This window comes from Engystomops pustulosus, chromosome 8 (genome assembly GCF_040894005.1).
Source record: "Engystomops pustulosus chromosome 8, aEngPut4.maternal, whole genome shotgun sequence".
NCBI lineage: Eukaryota > Metazoa > Chordata > Amphibia > Anura > Leptodactylidae > Engystomops > Engystomops pustulosus.
This window is the reverse complement of record NC_092418.1, coordinates 41,494,625-41,516,141: the sequence shown is the minus strand read 5'-3', so window position 1 is coordinate 41,516,141 and position 21,517 is coordinate 41,494,625. Positions and strand designations below refer to the sequence as shown.

The 21,517-nt window shown below is 43.9% G+C and overlaps 1 protein-coding gene and 1 long non-coding RNA gene across 5 annotated transcripts in view; one reads left to right on the top strand and one right to left on the bottom strand.

Annotated features, from left to right (window-relative positions):
* Positions 1-236: 236 nt before the first annotated feature.
* On the bottom strand, positions 237-21,278 carry LOC140075190 (uncharacterized). 3 transcript variants are annotated; one of them, XR_011849366.1, is made up of 3 exons: positions 20,876-21,278; positions 499-593; positions 237-354 (listed from the first exon to the last, which is right to left on the bottom strand). It is a non-coding gene; the product is annotated as an uncharacterized lncRNA (long non-coding RNA). The 3 variants fall into 3 exon arrangements; XR_011849367.1 differs by having other exon boundaries at positions 21,100-21,278; XR_011849368.1 differs by lacking the exon at positions 20,876-21,278 and adding an exon at positions 18,596-18,666.
* The window catches only part of ABAT (4-aminobutyrate aminotransferase), a 91,752-nt gene continuing 90,308 nt past the window's right edge, over positions 20,074-21,517 (top strand). The window contains exon 1 of one of the 2 annotated variants that reach the window (XM_072120760.1): positions 20,074-20,182. The gene's annotated coding sequence lies outside the window, so the exon portion shown is untranslated. Of the gene's footprint in view, positions 20,183-21,255; positions 21,429-21,517 lie in introns of those variants that run through there. The other variant, XM_072120759.1, reaches the window with a different exon arrangement.

Below are 21,517 nucleotides of genomic sequence, written 5' to 3'. Positions count from 1 at the left end.
TGAATTGTAAATCCCGCGCTCAGTCCAAATCAGTCAGATCGTCAGACGGAACACCCCCCCCCCCCCCCGGCGAAGCTGCGCCACAATCCGATCGCGTGCGACACAAAGCCCTGTTAGATACCTGTCACAGCGGCACAAATCCCTAAAATTGCTAAAATCCACCAAAAGTGCGATCCGCTGACCATTAGTAAATAAGCTCCACAATGTTACAAGTACAGATTCCAGTATTACAATGACTGATCAATTGTTAAAATCTGATGCATAAATTTACATGTTGCAGATTTAGAATCTGTGGAATCTTCATCTCCTATGGAGATACTCTAAGAGGCGCTGACTATTATCCATGTTGTATACCTATATAATACAAAAAATATAATGTTCAGTAAGGGTAGAAAGTGACATCTAGTGGTATAATATTAGTACTGGCTCCATATGCAAAAATCTGAAAATTGCTATAAAACTAACTAAAAAATATAAAATTTAAAATAGTCCTCTCACCTGAAGGCTCATCATGATTACTGCAGTGTGTATCTTGAGCACGGATACTCCAGCTCACCAGCACATTCACAACAGAAAAGAGGACAATCCAGCTTCTAAAGATAGAATCCACCATTGGAAATTAATAAAAAAAACTTAAAATTCTTTAATTCAGTCATGTTAAAAACATGAAGTGCCAGGATACAAAGAATACAGCTAATCAACACAATCCTATGCGTTTCGGATAAGAACAATCCTTATTCATGGCTACAGGTAAATGGTGCACCTATATCTAAATACACCTGTGAGAAAATCACGTGATTATCACAAAACAACATTGGGGCAGATTTACTTACCCGGCACATTCGCCATCCAGCGGCGCGTTCTCTGCGCTGGATTCGGGTCCGGCCGGGATGTATGATGGTAGTTCCTCCGCCGTCCACCAGGTGGCGCTGCTGCGCTGAAGTCCGCTGGAATGCCTCGAAATACACCAGCCTATCCTGGATGAAGGTGAGTGAAATTTTCACGACACAATTTTTTTTTTAAATGCGGCGGTTTTTCAGAATCCGTTGGGTTTTCGATCGGCCACGCCCCCGATTTCCATCGCGTGCATGCCAGCGTCGATGCACCAAAATCCGACCGCGTGCGCCAAAATCCCGGGGCAATAGAGGGAAAATCGTCGCAAATTGGAAATATTCGGGTAACACGTCGGGAAAACGCGAATCGGGCCCTTAGTAAATGATCCCCATTGTCTCTCCCCACGAAGTTGATGTCCAAAAAATTGATTGATCTTTTATCATAATTTGAAGTGAATATGAATTTCATATTATTTTCATTGATATATTTCACAAATTCATATGCCTGTGCATCCATACCCTCCCATATCAGAAGGAGGTCATTGAGGGCGCATAGCAAATGTGGTACCAATATACAAAAAAGGATCAAAAAGTGATCCTGGAAACTACAGACCTGTAAGTCTAACTTCTGTGGTGGGGAAAATATTTAAAGAGGACCTGTCACCCCTTTATCGGCACTAGGAGCTGCTTACTAAAGTAAGCAGCTCCTAGTGCTTGGACAAACGCCGCAGTGTTAGAGTGATAGCATTACCGGAAACCTCCGGTAACGCTATCTAACACTGCGGCAGGGTATAGTGTAATTGTCGGACAGCTCGCAAAGCTGTCCGATGTATTCATGAGGGGGTGGGGTTGGGGCGTGACTAGGGGTGGTGACTGCCGCCTAGCGCGCGGCAGTCACTGCCAGCCTATGGAGCAAGCGGGGCGGTCCGGGGTAGAGGCAGCGCCTCGGACCGCCCCCTCATGAATACATCGGACAGCTTTGCAAGCTGTCCGATGATTACACTATACCCCGCCGCAGTGGGTAACGCTATCACTCTAACACTGCGGCGTTTGATCAAGCACTAGGAGCTGCTTACTTTAGTAAGCAGCTCCTAGTGCCGTTAAATGGGGTGACAGGTCCTCTTTAAGGGGTTTGTTAGAGATGCTATTAGAGATGAGCGAGCACTAAAATGCTCGGGTACTCGTTATTTGAGACGAACTTTTCCCGATGCTCGAGTGCTCGTCTCGAATAACGAGCCCCATTGAAGTCAATGGGAGACTCGAGCATTTTTCAAGGGGACCAAGGCTCTGCACAGGGAAGCTTGGCCAAACACCTGGGAACCTCAGAAAAGGATGGAAACACCACGGAAATGGACAGGAAACAGCAGGGGCAGCATGCATGGATGCCTCTGAGGCTGCTTAATCGCACCATTATGCCAAAACTATGGGCAACAGCATGGCCATGACAGAGTGACAGAATGAAGCTAGATAGCATGTAAAACATCCAATAATTGACCCTGACACTATAGGGGACGGCATGCAGAGGCAGCGGCAGCAGCGGCAGGCTAGAGAGTGGCATGGCGACATACTCTAAATGGACTCAGGCTTCAAACCAATGGGTGGCAGAGAGGAACCAAAGGAGGTGAGCAAGAAGCGCTCAAATAATATCGGTACATGATAAAAGTTTGCCAGTATATTTTGTGGATTACACAGCAGGGTGGCGACAAAGTTAACATGGAAGCCATGAAAACAACCCAAAATTCTGCCTGACACAGCTCGTTTGATAAGGGGACCATGTATGGAGGCAGTGAACTAGTAGTAGATTAAAGGTGCTGCAGTTAAAACTATGTTAGTTGGATCTTGGCATGGAGCTGGCGCTCCGCTGCCAGGTGAGCTTTCGCCAATCCAAGCCCCTGTCTCTAGGCTACTCCCCAAACAGCACTTCTAAGAACCTTTTGTATAAGATCAAGTGTAGTAGCGTTCTTATAAGTTTGGGATATGGCGGGTGAGGGGAATGTAAACAGATGCGCAAGAAGCGCATGATGCGCATGGAGCTGGCGCTCCGCTGCCAGGCGAGCTTTCGCCAACCCAAGCCCCTGTCTCTAGGCTACTCCCCAAACAGCACTTCTAAGAACCTTTTGTATAAGATCAAGTGTAGTAGCGTTCTTATAAGTTTAGGATATGGCGGGTGAGGGGAATGTAAACAGATGCGCAAGAAGCGCTGAAATAATATTGGTAAATGATAAAAGTTTGCCAGTATATTTTGTGGATAACACAGCAGGGTGGCGACAAAGTTAACAACTTTGATGTGGAACCCATGAAAACAACCCAAATTTCTGCCTGACACACCTCGTTTGATAAGGGGACGATGTATGGAGGCAGCTATATGGACGACTTTTGGAGGTAGCAATGGAGACAACGTGTGGAGGCTGCTATGGAGACAATTTAATTTGGATAGTGCCTGTATGTGGCAGTCCAAAAAAGTTTTCAAAACAGAGGAGCAGGTAGGTGGCCCTCCAGTAAAATGGAATAGATTGAGTGCCTGTATGTGGCAGTCCAAAAAAGTTTTCAAACCAGAGGAGCGGGTAGGTGGCCCTCCAGAAAAATTGAATAGATTGAGTGCCTGTATGTGGCACTCCCAAAAATTGTTTAAAACAGAGGACCGGGTAGGTGGCCCTCCAGAAAAATTGAATAGATTGAGTGCCTGTATGTGGCACTCCCAAAAATTTTTTAAAACAGAGGACCGGGTAGGTGGCCCTCCAGAAAAATTAAATGCATAAAGTACTATAGCTAGAGCCAGTGGGCCCTGTCAAAAAATAGCCAGTTTCCTCTGCTTTAGTGTACAAAGAGGAGGAGAAGGAGGAAAATGAGGAGGAGGAGGAGTGGATCAATTATTCAGGTTGAGCTTCCTTCACCTGGTGGAGATTGGAAATTATGAGAAATCCAGGCTTTATTCATCTTAATAAGCGTCAGCCTGTCAGCGCTGTCAGTCGACAGGCGTGTACGCTTATCGGTGATGATGCCACCAGCTGCACTGAAAACCCGCTCGGACAAGACGCTAGCGGCAGGGCAGGCAAGAACCTCCAAGGCGTACAGCGCCAGTTCGTGCCACATGTCCAGCTTTGAAACCCAGTAGTTGTAGGGAGCTGTGTGATCATTTAGGACGATGGTATGGTCAGCTACGTACTCCCTCACCATCTTTCTGTAAAGATCAGCCCTACTCTGCCGAGACTGGGGACAGGTGACAGTGTCTTGCTGGGGTGACATAAAGCTGGCAAAAGCCTTGTAAAGCGTACCCTTGCCAGTGCTGGACAAGCTGCCTGCTCGCCTACTCTCTCTCGCTACTTGTCCCGCAGAACTACGCACTCTGCCGCTAGCGCTGTCAGAAGGGAAATACTGTTTCAGCTTGTGAACCAGGGCCTGCTGGTATTCATGCATTCTCACACTCCTTTCCTCTCCACGGATGAGAGTGGAAAGATTTTGCTTGTACCGTGGGTCCAGGAGAGTGAACACCCAGTAATCGGTGCTGGAATAAATTCTTTGAACGCGAGGGTCACGGGATAGGCAGCCTAGCATGAAATCTGCCATATGCGCCAGAGTACCAACGCGTAAGAATTCACTCCCCTCACTGGCCTGACTGTCCATTTCCTCCTCCTCCAACTCCTCTTCTTCTGCCCATACACGCTGAACAGTGAAGGACTCAACAATGGTCCCTTCTTGTGTCTCGCCAACATTCTCCTCCTCTTCCTCCTCATCCTCCTCCACCTCCACCTCCTCCGATATGCGCTGAGAAACAGACCTAAGGGTGCTTTGGCTATCAACAAGGGAATCTTCTTCCCCCGTCTCTTGTGACGAGCGCAAAGCTTCCGACTTCATGCTGATCAGAGAGTTTTTCAACAGGCCAAGCAGCGGGATGGTGAGGCTGATGATGGCGGCATCGCCACTGACCATCTGTGTTGACTCCTCAAAGTTACTCAGCACCTGACAGATATCAGACATCCACGTCCACTCCTCATTGTAGACTTGAGGAAGCTGACTGACCTGACTACCAGTTCTGGTGGAAGTTGACATCTGGCAGTCTACAATGGCTCGGCGCTGCTGGTAAACTCTGGATAACATGGTCAGTGTTGAATTCCACCTCGTGGGCACGTCGCACAACAGTCGGTGAGCGGGCAGTTGGAGGCGGCGCTGCGCTGCCCTGAGAGTGGCAGCATCTGTGCTGGACTTCCTGAAATGCGCACAGATGTGGCGCACCTTCGTGAGCAAATCAGACAGATTGGGGTATGTCTTGAGGAAACGCTAAACTATCAGATTTAACACATGGGCCAGGCATGGCACATGTGTCAGTCTGCCGAGTTGCAGAGCCGCCACCAGGTTACGGCCGTTGTCACACACAACCATGCCTGGCTTCAGGTTCAGCGGTGCCAGCCACAGATCAGTCTGCGCCGTGATGCCCTGTAATAGCTCTTGGGCGGTGTGCCTTTTATTGCCTAGGCTCAGCAGTTTGAGCACCGCCTGCTGTCGCTTAGCGACGGCACTGCTGCTGTGCCTAGAGCTACCGACTGATGGCGCCATGGCCACGGATGGTAATTCGGAGGAGGAGGAGGTGGAGGAGGGGTGGGAGGAGGAGGAGGCATAGTAGGCCTGAAACACCTGGACCGAGGTAGGCCCCGCAATCCTCGGCGTCGGCAGTATATGACCAGCCGCAGGGTCAGACTCGGTCCCAGCCTCCACCAAGTTAACCCAATGTGCCGTCAGCGATACATAGTGGCCACGTGTCCGTGGTCAGGTGGACCTTGTCAGAAACGGCGTTGGTCAGGGCACTGATGATGTTGTCCACGTGCTGGTGCAGGGCTGGGACGGCACATCGGGAAAAGTAGTGGCGGCTGGGGACCGAATACCGAGGGGCGGCCGCCGCCATGAGGTTGCGAAAGGCCTCGGTCTCTACTAGCCTATAGGGCAGCATCTCCAGGCTAAGCAATCTGGAGATGTGGACATTAAGGGCTTGGGCGTGCGGGTGGGTTGCACTATATTTGCGTTTCCGCTCCAGCGTCTGGGGTATGGAGAGCTGAACGCTGGTGGATGCTGTGGAGGATCGTGGAGGCGACGATGGGGTTTTTGTGGCAGGGTCCTGGGCAGGGGGCTGACTATCAGCTGACACAGGGGAAGGAGCAGTGGTGTGCACGGCCGGAGGTGAACGGGCTTGTTGCCACTGAGTGGGGTGTTTAGCATTCATATGCCTGCGCATACTGGTGGTAGTTAAGCTAGTAGTGGTGGAACCCCTGCTGAGCCTGGTTTGGCAAATGTTGCACACCACAGTCCGTCGGTCATCCGGTGTTTCCTTAAAGAACCTCCAGACTTCTGAAAATCTAGCCCTCGCCGCAAGAGCCCTCGCCACGGGAGCTTCACTAGTTGACACATTTGGCACTGATGCACCAGCTCTGGCCCTGCCTCTCCGTCTGGCCCCACCACTGCCTCTTCCAACCTGTTCTGGTCGAGGACTCTCCTCTGTCTCAGAAGCACTGTGTTCACCCGGCCTATCAGCCCAGCTTGGGTCTGTCACCTCATCATCCTCCGATCCCTCAGTCTGCTCCCCTCTCGGACTTCCTGCCCTGACAACAACTTCCCCACTGTCTGACAACCGTGTCTCCTCATCGTCGGACACCTCTTTAGACACTTCTTCCACTACGTCAAGAAGGTCATCATCACCCACAGACTGCGACTGGTGGAAAACCTGGGCATCGGAAAATTGCTCAGCAGCAACCGGACAAGTGGTTTGTGACTGTGGGAAGGGTCCAGAAAACAGTTCCTCAGAGTATGCCGGTTCAAATGCCAAATTTTCCTGGGAGGGGGCAGACTGGGGGGGAGGAGGCTGAGGTGCAGGAGCTGGAGGAGTGCCGATTTCGGTGACATGGGTGGACTGCGTGGAAGACTGACTGGTGGACAAATTGCTCGAAGCATTGTCGGCAATCCACGACATCACCTGTTCGCACTGTTCTGGCCTCAACAGTGCTCTACCACGAGTCCCAGCAACTTCAGACATGAACCTAGGGATTGTAGTTCTGCGGCGTTCCCCTGCTCCCTCATAAGCTGGTGGAGTCTCACCCCGCCCAGGACCACGGCCTCTGACCCCTGCAGTAGTTGGACGCCCACGTCCCCGCCCTCGTCCTCTACCCCTAGCCCTCGGGTTAAACATTTTGAAAATGAGAGTTATAACTTTAGTTTTTTTTTAACTTTTTTTTGTGTTTTTTTGTTTTTTTTTGTGTTTTTTAGTTTTTAAAACCAAACGATGCTATCCTATTGCTATGGCTATTTTCTAGCCAAGTATGAAAGCACACTACTATGCCAGATGAGATGACGCTGAGTTATTAAACAAAATAAACGTAAAATAAAAAAGGAAATGGCAGACTGTGCCTAATTGAAATCCAACCCCTAATAAATTTTCCCACTTCGGTCTTTGCAATGGATATGTGCGTCACTAAGCGCAAAACACAGCGGTCGCAAGTCTCACTACAAATTGCTCACAATTTGCTAGTAGATGCACTGCAGCAAGTACAGCCACCAGCAGATCAACCAGAAATCAAATATATATAACGCTACTGTAGGCGTAAGTAAGCCGTTTGGATTCTCCTATGGCTATTTTCTAGCCAAGTATGAAAGCACACTACTATGCAAGATGAGATGACACTGAGTTATTAAAAAAATAAACGTAAAATAAAAAGTAAATGGCAGACTGTGCCTAATTGAAATCCAACCCCTAATAAATTTTCCCACTTCGGTCTTTGCAATGGATATGTGCGTCACTAAGCGCAAAACACAGCGGTCGCAAGTCTCACTACAAATTGCTCACAATTTGCTAGTAGATGCACTGCAGCAAGTACAGCCACCAGCAGATCAACCAGAAATCAAATATATATAACGCTACTGTAGGCGTAAGTAAGCCGTTTGGATTCTCCTATGGCTATTTTCTAGCCAAGTATGAAAGCACACTACTATGCAAGATGAGATGACACTGAGTTATTAAAAAAATAAACGTAAAATAAAAAGTAAATGGCAGACTGTGCCTAATTGAAATCAAACCCCTAATAAATTTTCCCACTTTGGTGTTTGAGGTGGATATGTGTGTCACTAAGAGCTAAACACAACGGTAGCAAGTCCCCCTGCAAATTCCTCACAATATGGTACTAGCTGCAAATAAAACAAAAAAAGTATAACGTTATTGTAGCCCTAAGAAGGGCTGTTGGGTTCTTGGAGAATCACTCCTGCCTAACAGTAAGCTAATAGAACACCCTAACGCTTTCCCTGACCAGCAGCAGCTCTCTCCCTAGCGGCATCCAGACACCGAATGATCCGAGCAGCGCGGGCAGCGGCTAGTCTATCCCAGGGTCACCTGATCTGGCCAGCCAACCACTGCTATCGACGTGTAAGGGTACCACGTCATGCTGGGTGGAGTGCAGAGTCTCCTGGCTTGTGATTGGCTCTGTTTCTGGCCGCCAAAAAGCAAAACGGCGGGAGCTGCCATTTTCTCGAGCGGGCGAAGTATTCGTCCGAGCAACGAGCAGTTTCGAGTACCCTAATGCTCGACCGAGCATCAAGCTCGGACGAGCATGTTCGCTCATCTCTAGATGCTATCCTGTAGTATCTCACGGTACATAACCTTATAACCCAGTGTCAGCATGGGTTTATGAGAGAAAATACCATATGGGAAAAGCATAAGAGGAACAAGAAAAGGCCAATGTGGCTAACTAGTCTTGTAAGGAAAGCGATAAGCGAGAAAGATAAGGCATTTAAGGTGATTAATCTGACTAATCTGATTGGCCTTTACGAGGAAGTAAGTTCCAGACTGGATCTGGGGGACGCTGTGGATGTTGTATATCTGGACTTTTTAAAGGCATTTGACACCGTGCCGCATAAAAGGATGGTACATAAAATGAGACTGCTGGGAATAGGAGAAAATCTGTGTATTTGGGTAAGTAATTGGCTTAGTGATAGAAAACAGAGGGTGGTCATTAATGGCACATTCTTAGATTGGGTTGACGTTACCAGTGGAGTGCCACAAGGGCAGCATTAGGGCAACTTCTTTTTAATATTTTTATTAGTGACCTTGTAGTGGGTTTACACAATCAAGTTTCGATATTTGCAGATGTTACTAAGCTGTAAGTTATTAATACTGAGGTTGATAGTTTAGCATTACAGACAGATTTGTGGAAGCTTGACGAGTGGGCAGAGAAATGGTTGATGAGGTTTAACCCCTAGGCGCACCAGGATGTTCTAGTACGGCCCCACGGCTAGATGCTAAGCGCACGGGGACGTGCTATAATGTCCTGCTTCTGGCACCGGCTCACGAACGGAGCTGGCACCAGAAGCAGCGGCTGTCAGCTGTCTATCACAGCTGACACCACGCTGTAACACCCGCGATCGGAGCCGACTCCGATCGCGGGTGTTAACCCCTTACACACCGTGGTCAAGCATGACCGCGGCGTGTAAGGGTATTTCCGCTATGGATTGGATCCCCTGCGCCGCTTAGGAGGATCCGATCCTCTGCTGGGCTGCCCGCTCTCCCTGGCAGTCAGACCCCTTCTAGGTCTGACTGTAAACTGTCTGAGCATGTGCCTGCATGCTCAGACAGTTTACACTGCTCTACAATACATACAAATAGTATTGTAGAGCAGTGTATTGAGCAGTGTATCAGAGCATCGCTGGTTCAAGTTCAAGTAAGTATAAGTAAAAACACTAAACACTACACATTAGAATAAATAAAAAATAAATACATAAAAATAAAATGTCACTTTCCCATAAAAACACTTCATAAAGTATAAAATACACAAAAACACCCACATATTTGGTATTTCCCCGTCCGTAACAATCTGTATAATAAAACAGAATCGTTACTGGACCTGCACAGTAAAAGCCGGAGAAAAAAAAACACAAAAAACGTTTCAAAAAAAGATAATTTTAATTAAAAATGCTCTAAAACGTGATTTAAAAAATGTTATGCACTCTGAAATAAGACCACTAAAAAGAACCATCCTTCTTGCAAAAAATAAGCCCTTAAACAGATTTGTGAGGCGAAAAATAAAAAAGTTATGCATATGAAAGACGGTGATGCTAAAATTAACATTTTTGCCATATTACTTTTTATTCAGTAAAGATGGGAAAAATAAAAAAAATCTATATAAATGAGGTCTTTTCGTAATCGTAGCGACCCGTAGAATAAAAATAATATACTTTTTTTATTGTATGGTTAAAAAAAAACACATAAAAATTTTCTAAATAATTGATGATTTTCATTTCCTCCACCAACAAAGAGTTAATAAAATCTCACCAATTAGCTATAGATGCCCCCAAATTACGTACCAGAAAAGTGCATCTCATGTGGCAAAAGAAATAAGCCCCTATAGGTCCACATTAAAAAAAGAAAAAAATTATAGCCTGTACAATGTGACATAGCAAAACTGATCTGGATGGCGCCTCCTTCCCTTCTATGCCCGGCCGTGCGCCCTTACAGCAGGTTACCACCACATAGAGGGTATCAGTGTACTCGGGAGAGATTGGGTATCAAACTTTGTGGAGCCTTTTTTCATTTTATCCATTGTAAATGTTTAATTTTCCACCCAAAATGAGTGTATTGTGAAAAATTACAATTTGCAGACTGCACCTCCATTTTGTTTAAACCCCTATAAAACACCTAAAGGGTTAACAAACAGTGGGTTTTCATACGTTGAGGGGTTTAGTTTCCATAATGGGGTAATTTATGAGTCTTGCTATTATTTAGGCCTCTCAGTGTCAATTAGAAGTTGAGCAGGTCCATCTAAATACGGGTTTTGGTGATTTTACAAAAAATGTGAAAAATGATACCTAAATTCTGAGCCTCATAACATTCTAGTAAAATATGTGGAATCTTAAAAAACCATCCAACATAAAGCAGACATTTGGGAAATGTAAGTTATTAATTTATTTGGGTGCTGCATCAAAAGTAGAGAATTTAAAACATTGAAAATAAAGAATTTTTCCAAATTTTTGCCAAATTTTTTTTTTTTCATAACCAAACGCAAAAGATTTCATCCAAATTTTTAAACTAATTTGAAGTACAATGTGTCACGAGAAAACAGTCTCAAAATCCCCTGGATATCTCATAGCGTTCCAAAGCTATAACCACTTATAGTGACACAGGCCAGATTTGAAAAATGGGGCCGGTCCTTAAGGCCAAAAGAGGCTGAGTCCCGTAGGGGTTAATGTAGATAAATGTAAAGTTATGCACTTGGGCCATGGAAACAAAAAGTATAATTATGTTCTAAACAGTCAATTACTTGGTAAAACTGGAGCTGAAAAGGACTTGGGGGGTATTGGTGGATGGTAAACTTAATTTTAGTGACCATTTTTAGTCAGGCGGCTGCTTCTAAAGCAAATAAAATTATGGGATGTATCAAGAGAGGAATAGATTCTCATGATAAAGACATAGTTTTGCCCTTATACAAACCCCTGGTCAGACCACACATGAATATTATGTACAGTTTTGGGCACCAGTGGGGGGACTAGAATACAATGACAGATTACAAAATTAGGGATTATTCAGTTTAGAAAAAAGACGACTGAGGGGAGACCTCATTACAATGTACAAATACCTGAACGGACAGTACAAGGATCTCTCCAAAGATCTTTTTATACCTAGGCCTGTGACCAGGACATGGGGGCATCCTCTACACCTAGAGGAGAGGCGATTCTACCATCAACATAGACAAAGGTTCTTTACTGTACGAGCAGTGAGACTATGGAACTCTCTGCCGCAGGAGGTTGTTATGGCGGACTCTATGTACATGTTCAGGAGAGGCCTGGATGCCTTTCTGGAGAGAAAAAATATCACGGGTTATGGGGAAAAAAACATTTATTTAATCCTTAAAGGTTGGACTTGATCTACTTGCGTCTTTTTCCGGCCTTATATACTATGATACCATACCATCTGATATGTGAGAGCAACGGATTCTCCAAAGAAAACTGAAAATTTTCTTCCCAAAACGAAATATAAATATTTGCCAACGATGGGGCGGATTTCACCCCCATGGTAACTCCACATAGCTGCAAGAAGACCCTGTTGTCAAAGGTAAATCCACAGCCTGTAGTAGGAACTCTTTAACTTCACAAGTGTATTTACTGTATTGTTGAGGTGATATGCTAAAGCTGTTGGGGCAATATCATGGTTTAAAGACGGATACAATGCTACCACATCACATGTTAACCACCTAAAAATATGTATTCCAAAGTAGAAAATTCTATCTAACCCATGGAGACATTAAGATTCTTACATTTACTTAGAATAACAAAATAACACATTCTGTAATTCACTGTTATTAACAAATATACAGCATTTCATAGGTATAATTCAAACCTGTCAACCTGTTTTGGTTGCCCCTGGATCAGGCCGTAAATCTTCTGACTATAGTCAGATTCTCCGCATAAATAGCTTCTCTTCTCTACACACTGCAGTGCTCTCTGTCTCCTTCCCCTCCCCCCAGCATTACAAGACCAGCTCAGACACAGGCACTTCTGCTAGCAAACAGCAGTGCGCAGAGACTCACTCTACAAGCTAGAGACAGATAAGGTCTTTATCTGAGGGAGGTATATAGCAGTGCTGACTGTCACTGAATGTTCACTGTCAAACCTGAAGGAACTGGAGAGGATCTGCAAGGAATAGGCAGTGGATCCCCAAATCCAGGGGTGAAAAACGTGTTGCATCATTCCCAAGAAGACTCCTGGCTGTACTAGCTCAAAAGCTGCTTCTAGGCAGCCAATAGCAGAACACCCCTGATATTAGGCTAAGACACCCCAAGTTTGGTATGAGATTAATGGGAATAACGCACCCGTTTGGTTGGATCAATGGCACAATTGTGCCATCTTCCAATCAAAAGTTATGGGGTTTTGATAAAACCCCAGACCCAGAAAGTACCTCACTGATGGGAGGGGGATAGAAAAATCCCCCTCACAGTGACATCACAGCCAGGGGTGGGGGTCAAAATGATTATATTGGTAAAGCAGCCACATGGCGTAGTTCAGTTTGGGGGACTCTATCACACTTGAAGACTGGATCGATGTCTAGAAGAATTTCTTCCTATTTCAATAGCAAGAGTTTTTTGTTTCCTTTTTCCCTTACTGTTTGTGTATTGTTTTTAATCTTTTTCATTTTATCTGACAATTTTATTCTTTGAGTGTACTGCATTTTATATGTTTTTTCATTTCCATTTGGCACTCCCCACCTTCAAAAATCTATAACTTTTTTATTGTTACATGTAAAGAGCTATGTGACGGCTTGTTTTCTGCGTAACAAATTGCACTTCATAGTGATGGTATTGAATATTCCATGCCGTGTACTAGGAAACGGGAAAAAAATTCCAAATGTAGCAAAAATGGTGAAAAAACGCATTTGCGCCATTTTCTTGAGGGCTTGGATATTACGGCTTTCAAGCACCCCAAATGACATGTCTACTTTATTCTTTGGGTTGGTACGATTATGGGGATACCAAATTTGTATCGGTTTAATAATGTTTTCATACATTTACAAAAAATAAAACCTCCTGTACAATTTTTTTTTTTTTTATTTTGCCATCTTCTGGCGTTAATAACTTTTTTATACTTTGGTGTACGAAGCTGTGGGTGATGTCATTTTTTGCAGCATTTGATAATATTTTCAATGATATAATTTTTAGGACTGTACGACCTTTTGATCACTTTTTATAGATTTTTTTTTATATTTTTCAACATGGCAAAAAAGTGCCATTATCGACTTTGGATGCTATTTTCCGTTACAGGGATAAACGCATTGAAAAACCATTATCATATTTTGATAGATCGGGCATTTTTGGACGCGTCGATACCTAATGTGTTTATGATTTTTACTGTTTATTTATATTTATGTCGGTTCTAGGGAAAGGGGGGTGATTTGAATTTTTAGTTTTTTTTATTATAATTTTTTTTAACTTTTTTTTATTTTTATTTATACTATTTTTCAGACTCCCTAGGGTACTTTAACCCTAGGTTGTCTGATTGATCCTATCATATACTGCCATACTACAGTATGGCAGTATATGGGGATTTTCCTCCTCATTCATTACAATCATTACAATTACAATCAGCACATTGTAATGAAGGGGTTAAAACGAAATAGCCTCGTGTCTTCGTAAGACCCGAGGCTACCATGAAGACGGATCGCCGCTCCCCGATGACGTCGTCGAAGGGAATTACGTTACCAGAGGTAATTTTTAGCATAGTCTATGTAGTAAGCGATTGCATGTTCTGTGTGAATTTATAATTGTAATATCGTATAAGTAGTGAGCGCATGTGCTGTGTAATCATCAGGGTCAGTGTGGTTGAGGTGCTTACGGCCTTCTTTGCGTAAGTAACTCGTGGGTGGTGGGAGTGGATTGGATGGGGTGCTGAGATTGCGTGGAGTAAATTTAGTGCTAGGACGCTATTTTGTGGAAGTGGGAGGAGCTTAAGGGCTAAATTCTGGGACTCCGTAGAGTAGGTATCCCCGAGTGTGAAGACCGGTGACTGGGGTTCGTGACAAGATGTATTGTAGTTTGCATTGTGTGTAATAGGTATGTCATGGATCTCATCATCTCTTATCTCTTTCTATGTGTCAGATACTAGTAAGATGTTCAGAAGCTGAATGAAATGGTATATACCCTGATAATCTAAACACATTTTCAGCTCACAGAATTAGATGGATCATGAATTGTCTGCTTAGAGTCCCCAACCACAGCCTGGAATCATACACTGACCATCACTGAGTGATAGGAGCTAAAACAGCAATAAAACTGAGTAAATGTCAAGGCTCGGGGTCAGTGAACCCCCTGGGCCACCGCAGACGACGACACTAACCAACACCTGGGACCGGAATCTAAATTCCACCCGGTCTTCACCAGAGCCCGCCTCAAAGCAGGATGGTCTTGCTGCCGCGTAGTGCCACCAGGTTGTTCAACAGGTGCAACTAGCCTGCGGTGGCTGCCAAGGTCGAGGTATGGGAGCAGCAGACGATCTTGTGGTCAGAAGCAGGCAGATATTCAAGGCAGGCGGCAGAGGTGCAGAGTCAGGGTCAGGTCCGGGGTCACTATGGGAGGTCAGAACAGGAACACAGGGAATACTCTCAGGAAGCTTTCAGAGGTTGATGGGAGCAGTTGGCTTAAATTGAAAACCTGAAAGTGGCCAGCGCCAATCAGTGGTGTGTAGACCCTTTAAATCTTCGAAAGCCGGTGTGCGCGTGCCCTAGGGAGCGGGGACCCGTGCGCCGACCAGATGAGGAGGAAACAGGAGCGTGGAGAGGTAAGTGAGGGCGCCGCCACAGAGAGGGGCACGGGTGTGCCTGCGATTCGAGTCGTGGATCGCAGAGACACCCGTGACAGTAAAATTGTAAAGTAAGGGGGTCTTACTTTATCTTCATAGTGTTAACATCACTAGGGGATTGAGAATTTTCTTTCATTGGAAAATCCCTTTAAGTAGGCATATTAGAGTGCTGCAGGATTTTAAGTATGTTCTAGTCTCTAATATAGCTAATAAAATGGTTTATCATGGAGGGAACACCTAATTGTATTCCAATCTCATTTAAATGATTTCCTGATTACAAAAAGAATTTATTTAATATTTCCTGGTGAATGTTCAATCACCTTTCTTGATCATTATTTTTTCATCTATTGCTGCAATTGCCCATAATTTTTTCGTAGAACCACTTTCTAATCATATCTGCATGAATATTAAAATCTTCTGAAATCATTCAATTTATACTTATTATACCAAATTGCCTCTTGGGTATGTTCAATACAAGGCCTAAAATGAAAAGTTATATATTCAATAAATCTGTCACCATTAATCCGTTATATTTCAAAAAATTTTTGAAATCCGAAATTTTATAATTTTTTTCTTATCTTACTCTTATTATTCACGTTATATCTAACACTTTCCTAAAACTTAGTTTCTCAGTGTAGATTCTATGATGTTATATATTGATATAAATGAAAATTTCAGCACTTTCCACAAAAAAAATACACCTTACATAGGTCCGTACACTGAAGTATGAAAAAGTTATTTTTTGTACAATAGATTTTTATTTTTTTTTAATCTTCTAAAACCTTAAAAAAAAAAACCTACATACATTTGGTCTCTCTGTGATAGTACCGAACCAAAGAATAAGGGGGAGGTGTCATGTGGACAGCACAAAGAAAGCCGTAAAAACAGAGCCTATAGTAAAAGTGCCACAATTTTACTGTACTGGAATTTTCCCCAGCTTTCCTGTACATTGCCTGGAATATTAAAGAGTGCAACTAAAAAGTACATTGGGGAAGATTTATCTAAATTGTCGTAATCTCCACTGGCTTGCTTTCCAACTAGCTGTTGGTAAAGATGTATATATTTATTTTTGTGGTGCTCAGCAGACACATTTCTGGCGCTGAGACTATTTTTTGGGAGTAATTTGTGTCCGGAGCACTAGTAGGAGAACACACTAAGCTGCCCCGGGTGGGTTTCAGTAAGCAGCTGACTCCAAAAAATATTCACTTGCCCAACCCCACTTCACGTTAGCTACACACATTTCATGACAATTTAGCATTTTGCCAATTGGATTACACATTGGAAATATTTGCAGAGTCCATCATAGAATTGATGCCCCATCTGTATGAACATCAGAGTGCAGTTGCCAATTTTGCCTCCACCACTTTTCTAAAGAAATTTTTTGACAGTCTTTGACAATGGAAGTTTCCTGCTGAAGCTTGGAATTCTGGCCCCTGCTAGACCAAATTTCTTTTGATCTACTCTCCACCACTTTGTTGCGCCCAAAAAATGTATATGACACATATTAATTGTGTCGGAGTTTCCATACCGCCTAAACCACGCCGATTTTCAGAAAAGAATCGAAGGTGGCTGAAAATCTCACTTTTTTCTGGTGCCGCTTGCTAATAAATAGGTTGAAAAGGAGAACAGGCGTTGAGACAAAATAGGCCGAAACACCATAGTAAATGTCCCCCATAATGTCCAGCAGATAATAAGCCCCCACATATCTCTGTAAATAGGAAAATAAAAAAGTTATGGCTTTATGAATGAGGGGAGGGAATGTGTTTATTATTTGGGCACGGTCAACATCTACAAACAGTTTGTATGTTCTCTCCTTGTTTGCGTGGGTTTCCTCCGGGTCCTCCGCTTTCCTCCCACATTACAAAACATCAGATTGTGAGCCCCATTCAGAACAGGGACTGATTTGGCGAGCACTGTGCAGTGCTGTGTAATCTGTGTGCACTATATAAAGTATTACTATTGGGTGGATATATGGTATTATCTGGCTGCAAGATAGGGTCCATAGGTTTGTTCTTAAATTGAATTTGTATGTAAGTCGAAACTGTATATTTTATAATTGTAGTTCTAGACAAATATTTGGCCCCAGTGACAATTGGAGCTACACATTTATTTGCTGTAGTGGAACTAAGGATTATCAATAAAGCTTCATTACAGACACCTTACAGCTGATTATTGCAGTCTGGGACTATAGTAAAGCATCCAGAGAGCTTCACCAGAGGTCACAGTGGGCAGAGGGGTCCGTCTGTAAGACCCCCCCCCCCCCGGTCCCGACTCTCCCCCCCCTCCAACCCTCACTCCCGGCCTGAAACCGCCCGCTGTGCTGCAGGACAAGGCAGAAAAGACCCCAAAACCGTAAAAGAAAGGTAAAGGTATGTATCTTTGCATATATAAATATATATGTATATATATATATGTGTGTGTGTATATGTGTGTGTATATATGTATATGCGTGTTTATGTGTGTGTGTGTGTGTGTGTGTGTATATGTGTGTGTGTGTGTGTATATATGTATATGCGTGTGTATGTGTGTGTGTATATATGTATATGCGTGTGTATGTGTGTGTGTATATATGTATATGCGTGTGTATGTGTGTATATATGTGCAGTGTGTGTATATGCTGTATCTACTATTTGTATATATGCTGTATGTATATGGAGTATTTGTGATATTTATCAGGACTTCTATTTTGTACTTCATGGTGGCACGCTGTATGCATTTTATACTACATGGGGGGAAACTATGCATTTTATACTACATGGCTGTACGCTGTATGCATTTTCTACTAGATGGTGGCACGCTGTATGCATTTTATACTACATGGCGATATTCCGTATGCATTTTATACTACATGGTGGTACGCTGTATGCATTTTATACTACATGGCGATACGCTGTATGCATTTTATTCTACATGGCGATATTCTTTATGCATTTTATACTACAGGCGATATGCTGTATGCATTTTATATGCAAAAAATTGGGCTACAAAAGTAGAGAAGGATATATATTCGTGTTGTCTAATATACATTATACCATAATGGTCTCATTCTATCTCTCAATCCTTTCTATGGCTCGGTCAAATCGTCTATTTGGCTTTTTTTAGAAATATACACCTACAAACACAAACACTAAGCCAATTTTTAACCAAAAATATAAAAAATCTTTATTACACAATGTTTTTCATTAAGAAATACAAATTTCACAAAAAACAAGGGGGAATACAAGCGGATGGTGAGGGTGTCACACAGGAAATTTAAAAACATGAGCGACTGGGAGAGTAGTTGATATTCAAAAAAATCGTATCACATGGGATTAGGGTGGTAATACAATTCATGTAAAAATGGCATAAGACATGCACCAGAAACTGACACAATTGTCTAACGATGGTAATACAATCTTAATGCAAAAAGTGCTCAGTGCATGTGCAAATATAGCAAATAAGCATACCCATGTTGTATTGTATCTCCCGTCTTCCGTGGATTGTCTCCCCGACGCGCGTTTCGGCGCTAGCCTTCGTCTGGGGGTATTGTTCCTATGGCCGCATCTGGGTTTTATTTGGGGATCAGCCAATAGTGAAATCGTGCACTCACCTGATTGCAATTAAGAATTTGAACCGGCGGAACTAATGGGCGCACATACCCCGGAAGGTGTCCGCCCCCAGCCCACACTCGTCCCCGTGCACGTGACCAGTCATGTGACGGTGACGTCACACCAGGACACGTGACTGGGAAAAAGTTATGGGAACAGGGGGCGGATCCCGCCGCGTCTGCGCGCACACCCCTGGTACGTTAGCAGGTAGAAAATGTGCCGATATAATGATTCTTTGGGAGAGTATTAAAAAGCTTGTACAATAATTCTAAAATTGACTGAGTTTCCATTAGTCATCACTTGTTCTAACGCAGGATAGATTATGTCAATTCTGCATGGAAGGTCAGCAAAATAAACCAAAAAGAGGGGAGAAAAGATTATGTTTTAGATTCTTCAGCATATTATACATTTATCTATTTGTGGAATATATGGATCCCTCACTTATACAAGTGTAGTCATTTTTTCACCCGTCATATTCTTGATCCATACATATACTGTGAAGCGGTTACCCCGTCTATGCATGAGGACAACAACTTTGTTATATCTTGCAATAATCATCTAACCATGTACTCATATGACTACAAAAGTAAAATTCATGCACCCATATATGGGAAGGGTCAATTTTGTTTAATATTAATATTTTATTTTGTTTAATTTCTTGTGGTCAAATTTAAATGTTATCACGCATGACTCACGCCTATGATAGTGAGCCATACACTGTTGAAAAAAACCTTTATGGATCCCTCCTATTTTCCTAGTACAAGTTTCACCCCCTTTTTTCCTTTTCTTTCACTTCATCACCATCACCCTCACTAACCACTCCTTGCACTTTCTATTTTTCTTTCACCTTAAAAAGTCCAAAATATGAGGGATCCATATATTCCACAAATAGATAAATGTATAATATGCTGAAGAATCTAAAACATAATCTTTTCTCCCCTCTTTTTGGTTTATTTTGCTGACCTTCCATGCAGAATTGACATAATCTATCCTGCGTTAGAACAAGTGATGACTAATGGAAATTCCGTCAATTTTAGAATTATTGTACAAGCTTTTTAATACTCTCCCAAAGAATCATTATATCGGCACATTTTCTACCTGCTAACGTACCAGAGGTGTGCGCGCAGACGCGGCGGGATCCGCCCCCTGTTCCCATAACTTTTTCCCGGTCACGTGTCCTGGTGTGACGTCACCGTCACATGACTGGTCACATGCACGGGGACGAGTGTGGGCTGGGGGCGGACACCTTCCGGGGTATGTGCGCCCATTAGTTCCGCCGGTTCAAATTCTTAATTGCAATCAGGTGAGTGCACAATTTCACTATTGGCTGATCCCCAAATAAAACCCAGATGCGGCCATAGGAACAATACCCCCAGACGAAGGCTAGCGCCGAAACGCGTGTCGGGGAGCCCATCCACGGCAGACGGGAGATACAATACAACATGGGTATGCTTATTTGCTATATTTGCACATGCACTGAGCACTTTTTGCATTAAGATTGTATTACCATCGTTAGACAATTGTGTCAGTTTCTGGTGCATGTCTTATGCTATTTTTACATGAATTGTATTACCACCCTAATCCCATGTGATATGATTTTTTTGAATATCAACTACTCTCCCAGTCGCTCATGTTTTTAAATTTCCTGTGTGACACCCTCACCATCCGCTTGTATTCCCCCTTGTTTTTTGTGAAATTTGTATTTCTTAATGAAAAACATTGTGTAATAAAGATTTTTTATATTTTTGGTTAAAAATTGGCTTAGTGTTTGTAGGTGTATGTATGCATTTTATACTACAGGCGATATGCTGTATGCATTTTATACTGCATGGCGGTACGATATGCTTTATCTATCTTATACTACATGACGGCACGCTGTATGCATTTTGCATTGCTTTATTTTTACACCAAACCAATATGATGGATCTGGTCCTGACATTCCCTGCAATATATCATATATGGGCGGGGGGGCGTCTTTCTATGGCTCGCCTCAGGCAGCAGACAGGCTTGGTACACCCCTGGCCACAATGTAACGCTCTCCTGACTTTCCAGATAACAATTCCAATCAAGTCATGGTGTGCACATAAGAAGTAACACTAATTCAGATAATTGACTACAAAACGCAATATCAAAACCCACCACTAGAGGTCAGCAGTCAGCCGCGCCTCAGCATCCTCAGGATGTATATGGATATGTATATATGTCTATGAATAAGGAGCACGTTATGGACCGGGTAGGTCCATTTGGAGCGGTTCTGCTGTGTATAATGGACGTATATCCTCAGAAGTTAATGTCCACATCTGAGTCTGTTTGCAGGAATTAGTGAGGATGTCCGGGCTGCCGCCAGGATGCAATGCGGGTACCTGAAAAACATTTGTTTGTCTCTAAAGACGCAGCCCCATCCAATTCCATTACCCGCAGCTCATTCACACACAGCACATCCTCCCCCCTCACAACTGCCCCCAGACCTCTCCTATTAACCCCTTGTGTGACGTCTCCCTCGGAACGAGCCCGCTCCGGTTCCCGCACCACGTGACCCGCGCCTCTGTCACGTGAGCTGCTGACGTCATGAGGTGTTTGCTGAGGAGAACTGGCTGTCAGCGATAAAGCTGCCCGTTACCGGCTGCCCGGGGTGTGCGTGTCCGCTCTGCGTCACCGGAGGCTCCGGGAGTGTCCGCGGCACAAGGCAGAGGTAAGGACGGGGGAGCCCGGCACATCACTGGCATCATGACACGTCCCGTTATGTTACTGCGCTGAGGATCCGGTACAGTGTGTCCGATG